The sequence below is a fragment of the Pogoniulus pusillus genome, chromosome 2, assembly GCF_015220805.1.
Source record: "Pogoniulus pusillus isolate bPogPus1 chromosome 2, bPogPus1.pri, whole genome shotgun sequence".
In the NCBI taxonomy this organism is placed as follows: Eukaryota; Metazoa; Chordata; class Aves; order Piciformes; family Lybiidae; genus Pogoniulus; species Pogoniulus pusillus.
This window is the reverse complement of record NC_087265.1, coordinates 20,493,466-20,499,767: the sequence shown is the minus strand read 5'-3', so window position 1 is coordinate 20,499,767 and position 6,302 is coordinate 20,493,466.

Sequence of the window (6,302 nt, the reverse complement as noted above, 5' to 3'; positions counted from 1 at the left end):
ATAGAATAGCCCAGGTTGGAAGTGACATCAGAGACCATCTACTCCAACTACCCTGCCACTAGCAGGTTGCCTAAGGCCTCATTCAGCCTGGCCTTGAACACCTCCAAGGAGGAGACATCGCCACTCTTGCTGTAAAGAGCTTCCTCCTGCTGTCCAACCTAAATCTATCCTGCTGCAGTTTCAACCCCATAAGGCAAGGCAAACACCTCAATGGTTTTGCCAACAGTCCTCTTCTGACATTTTAATGTGAATGCAGATGTTTGTAGTAAGCAGAGCTGATCCTTGACATCCTGGCAAGTCAACCACAGTTCATCTCTGAAGCAATTCAGACAAAGCTGGAGCCAAATGGTATGGCACTGCCCAGACTGTGACACAGCAATGACTTCACCTCTCTAGCAGTGAGGTTGAGATGCTGGAACATGTCCAGAGAAGGGTAATGAGGCTGGTGAGGAAGCTGGAGCACAGCTCTATGAGGAGAGACTGAGTGAGCTGGGGTTGTTAAGGCTCAGGGGGGGACATTATCACTGACTACCTGAAAGGAAGTTGTGGCCAGGTGGGGATTGGTCTCTTCTCCCAGGCAACCAGTAACAGAACAAGAGGACAGTCTCCAGCTGTGCCAGGGTAGGCTTAGGCTGGATGTTAGGAAGAAGTTCTTCACAGAGTGATTAGCATTGGTAACAAGTTGCCTGGGGAGGTGGGAGTCACCATCCCTGGGAGTGTTTAAGAAAAGACTGTATGTGGCACATGGTGCCATGTTTGATGTTGGTGTTGGGTGATAGGTTGGGTTTGACGATCTCAAAGGGTTTTTTTTCAAGCTGATTGATTCTGAGGTGCTTTGTGTGATGGGGCTGTGCAGTGAGTTGGCCACGATATGCAGGCATCGGTGTTCCTGCACCTTGGCAGACCTTGCTTGCTGGTTTTGAGCTGCCCAGCTTGTCCTTGTGACAGCCAGGGACAGTGCTACACACTCAGGTAGGGACAGGGACTTGCTTTAGGGCAGACTGAGACAAAGACCACGTGCTCTACAATACAGCAGTCATTTGAAAACAGCCCCTGCACTGAAAATAAATGTTAGAACTAAGTCTGCCACTGAGTCTGAGTGCTGGCTGAATCAAAGCCAAAAATCAGTTTTAAATTCATTATTACAGAAAAGTCACTTTTTTCTTCTGTGGCTTTGGATTTCAAAACAAACACCTCACTAGATACTGCTTTGCAGGAAGAGCCTCACTTCACATCTGTTTGAGCTGTCCAGTGGCAGTGCACTGCACACTCCTACCTTCTGATCAGATACTGGTGTGAAAAATCATTTACTGTTTCAGACTGAAGCAGCTGGGATAACTTTAATTACTTGGCAGCAAGGAGCTGCTGCAGCTTCTCACCCACACAACTTACATAAATAGCTCTTTGGGCTATTTATGATAGATGTGTCATCTAGATGGACTTCTGCAAGGCCTTTGACATCCTTCTAACCCAAGGAGCTAAGGATTTGATGGGTGAACTGTCTAGTAGGTAAGGATTGGTTGGATGATCGCATTCAAAAGGCAGTGGTCAGTGGCTCAATGTCCAGATGAGGAACACCACTTGTCACCTGACCCCAAGGGCCTGTGTTGCGACCAGTACTGTGCAGTATCATCAACAGTGAGACTGAGTGCACCCTCAGCAAGTTTGCTGAGTGGTGTGATTGTTAAGACTGAAGAACAGGATAGCATCCAGAGAGACCTGGACAAGCTGCAGAGGTGGGCTGAGAAGAATCTCATGAGGTTCCATAAGGCAAAGTGCAAAGTCCTGTACTTTGGTCAGGATAAGCCTCAGTATCAATACAGGTTGGAGGGATGAGGAAATCCTGCAGAAAAGGGCTTAGGGGTACTGGTGGATGAGAAGCTGGACATAAGCCAGCGTGCACTTGGCATACTGCATCCTGAGCTGCAGCAAAAGGAGCGTGGCTAACAGGTTCAGAGAGGTGATTCTGCCACTCTTCTCTCCTATAATGAGACCTCACCTAGAGTGTTGTGTCCACCTCTGGAGCTCTCAATACGGGAAGAATACGGACCTGTGGAAGCACATGCATAGGAGGGCCACAGAGATGATAGAGAGGGCTTGAACACCTCTGCCGTGAGAACAGCCTGAGGAAGCTGCAGTTGTTCAACCTGGAGAAGAGAGGGAAGGCTCTAGAGAGACCTAATAGCTGCCTTCGGGTACCTGAAGCAGCCTACAAGAAGGCTGGAGAAGGACTGTTTACAAAGGCCTGCAGTGATAGGGCAAGGGACAGTGGTTGGAACTGAGGGAAGAAGAGATTTAGATTGGATGTTAGGAAAAAGGCTGAGCTTAACCTTGTGATTCCAGTTCCATGATAAACACCACAGGTAATCAAATACCTCTGCAGCATGTAGAGGTCAGTGTTCACTAGGTACAGACGCCTCGTACAACACCACGGGACAGTGATGTGTGCAGCAGCAATCAAAGGGGGAGTGTTTAGTTCCAGATCTGCTCAGGGCATGAGCACAAGGACCTGAAAGTTCTTCAGTCATGCAAAGCATTGAAAAAAGAGATAGGCCAGGCCTCATGAACCTCATGGCACTGGGGTGTGACCAAGGAGAAGAGGAGCCTCAGGGGAGACCTCATTGCTCTCTATAGCTACCTGAAAGGAGGTTGTAGCCAGATAGGGGTTGGTCTCTTCTCCCAGACACCCAGTGACAGAACAAGAGGACACAGCCTCAAGCTGCACCAGGGCAGGTTTAGGTTGGATGTAAGGAAAAAATTCACAGCAAGAGTGATTGGCATTGAAGTGGGCTGTCTGGGGAGGTGGTGGAGTCACCATCCCTGGAGGTGTTTAAAAAGAGGCTGGATGAGGCACTTGGTGCCATGGTTTAGTTAATTAAAAGGTTTAGGTTGAACTCGATGATCTCAGAGGTCTTTTCCAACTTGGTTAATTCTGTGATTCCCTGGGCCACTGCCCAGATGCTGCTCTGAACACAGATAAGAGATGATGTTGACCAACTATATAGTCAAGCTTAGTCCCACAGCAACCAAAAAAGTCACTGTGACTGGTTACTAGTAAACATGCCCTGGCCCTTGGTGGGCAGGCTCAGCAGCAAAATTGCATGCAAGGCTGGGGTTACTAAACCACAGCAGCTGTATTTCCTCAGTTGTCCAAGGACAGGATGAAAACAAGCACTGCAATCAGCGCAGCACGTTTCAGCATCACCTAGGTCCTTGTCATTCACGTGTAGTGCTGCCCAAGGGGCATCTGGCTGCCTAACCTTGCAGGGATCTCAGTCTGCAGCATCCCAGCCTGCAATGAGCATTTTAAAGCTCATGGAAAGAGCTGGAATTAGAGGCATGAGAAAACAGGACAAACAACTTGAAATGTAACTCAGGTGTGTTGAAGTTTCCCATCTAGTCCACCATCCTGCCCTGAAGCAGAGAATTGAGTTATACTTGCTCCTGACAGAGATAATTTTTTAACCCTCTGTGTCCAGTTCTGGGCTCCCCAGTTCAAGAGGGACAGGGATCTACTTGAGAGAATCCAATGGAGAGCTACTAGGATAATGAAGGGACTGGAGCACTGCCTGATGAGGAAAGGGTGAGAGCCCTGGGGCTGTTCAGTCTGGAGAGAAGATAGCAACTAAAAAATGTCTATAAATATCTGAGGGCTGGGGGTCAGGAAGGAAGGGACAAGGACAGCCTCTGCTCACTTGTGCTCTGGGATAGGACAAGGGGTAAGGGATGGAAACTACAGCACAGGAAGTTCCACCTCAACATGAGGAGGAAATTCTTTACTGTAAGGGTCCCAGAGCACTGGCACAGGCTCCCCAGATATCATGGAGTCTCCTTCTCTGAGGACTTTCAAGCCCTGTCTGGATGTGTTCCTGTGTGACCTGCACTAGATTATGGTCCTGCTCTGGCAGGTCCTTTCCAACCTCTGACATCCTGTGATCTGTCTGTCATGTCCCTTAACCTTTCATCTTTGCTTACCTCTAGGCCCCCAGAAGAACCATAATTCTTGTCTGGGCTGATTGCTTGCAGGTCAAATGTTGTTCTAATTTACTATCATTGCAAGGGCAAATTGTCAGGGTCATCCAATATTGATAAATGTTTCCAGATAGTCCTAAAGCCTGTCCTTTCCCTGTCCTGGCTTGTACTCCTTCTTGGTTACCTCTTCAGATCTGCTGCAGTCTCTTTTTTCATGTGGTGGCAGAAGCCAAGGCAGCAATTTACAGCCCAGCTACCACCACAGCATTACACAGCAAATGCTGCTCCAGCTGCAGAATTTCCGCAGGGCTCTGATCCCTGTGGAGACTCCAGTTCAGACTGGGCAACGCAGGCACCATTTGGGCTTCTGCACAGCATTTCTTTGAGGACTTCAGTAGATCATAATTATGTAAACTGGAATTTAGCCAGAGCAGCAGGGTCACTTACCCCTAAGGTCACAAAAGACACTAAAATAAAACTGAACAGCTCAGGATTTTAGCTACTTCACTAACTTGTCACAAAAAGTGGAGAACTTGCACCACAGAGTATCTTCGCAAGAATGATGCCATCCAGGGAGACCTGGACATGCTGGAGAGGTGGGCTGAGAAAAATCTCATGAAGATCAATAAGGCAAAGTGCAAGGTCCTGCACCTAGCTCAGGGCAATCCTTAATATCAACACAGGCTGGGGGATGATGACATTGAGAGCAGCCCTGCAGAAAAGGACTCGGGGTGCTGGTGAATGAGGAGCTGGATATGAGGCAGCAATGGGCACTTGCAGCCCAGAAGGACAATGGTATCCTGGGCTGCATCAAAAGAAGCATGGCCAGCAGGTTGAGAGAGGAGATTTTGACACTCTGCTCTGCTGACACCTCACCTGGAATGTTTTGTCCAGTTCTGGCGTCCCCAACACAAAAGAGAGACCTGGACCTGCTGGAGCAGGTCCAGATTGGGGCACCTTTCCTATGAAGACAGGCTGAAAGAACTGGGGTTGTTCAGCCTGGACAAGAGAGACCTTACAGCTACATTTCAATATCTGAAGGGAATCTACAGGAAGGCTGGGCTGGGACAGTTTAGAAGGGCTTGCAGAACAGGACCAGGGGCAGTGGTTTTAAACTGGAGCAGGGCAGATTTAGGTTGGACATCAAAAGGAAGTTCTTCAGGAGAGTGGTGAAATACTGGAACAGGCTGTCCAGGCATGTGGGTGAGAGCCTACCCCTGGAGACATTTAAGGTCAGACTCCCTGTGGGCCTGGGCAGCCTGCTGTAGGTGGAGATGTCCCTGCTGGATGCAGGGGAGTTGGAGAAGATGACCTTTGAGGGTCCCTTCCAGCCCAATGCAATCTGTGAACTGACCCAAATCAGCTGTGTGCTTACACTTCAGCTTCATCCCAATGTTACCTACAGCAAGATGTCTGCATTACTTTATTACTAAGACATGTGGCAAAAAAGCACTCAGTAAATTACTAATGTGGCTGCATCTGTGCCTTCTTCCCTTCCAACCCAATGCATCTGCAGCTGTGAAATTATTAGGTGACAGAAATTGAAAATAAAATGTGTGGCAGAATAAAGCAGCTCAGCACAAAATCCTGACTTTTCAGAAGCTGTTGACAAAGCACCATTGGGCTTTAATCCAGGGCCACAAAGATGGAGCCAACAGCAAGGTGGGACACTACATCTTAAAACACTGCTGTAACCTGTGTGGTGAGTAGTGTGTTTGGCTTGAAAGGTTATTTAGTCAAAGCTACTGGTAAAGAGCTTCTTAATATTGCTCATAAGACTGCATGAAGACTTTGGGCAAACACCAGACTGTGGCTGTGAGGAGGAGACACCTCACAGCTATGGAAATGCCTGCATCAGCAGTTCCTGACCTTGCAGGTTTCTTGCAGGCATAAGCAGCCACCATGGAAAGGTTTCCCATCTTCCAGCTAACATCTGCTACTTGTTTCCGCATCCCCTGTACCAACACAAGCTGTGGAGAACTAGGCTGGGGAGGCGGGGGGAGGAAATCTGGCTTAGAAGGAAACCAAGTAATAAATAAATAGTTTAAGTTGCTCACATAACTACAGCCAAGTTCCATCAAGAACAGGGAAGGACAAAAAGAGAAAAATAGGTTTTTATATCCTCAGGAGATGAGGGTTTAATACCATACACCCCAAATCCCACTGTTCTCACACAGCCTGTGCCTTGTGCTAGGGAGAGCTGCAACCACACACAGAGCATTCCTGAGAGGTGTTTGGTGTGAACCGTGACACACCCATACACCCCAGCTCTGATGTGGCAGCTCCTGCTCTCCTCCTACCCTCTCTTCCTCCTCTCCCAAACTGATAGG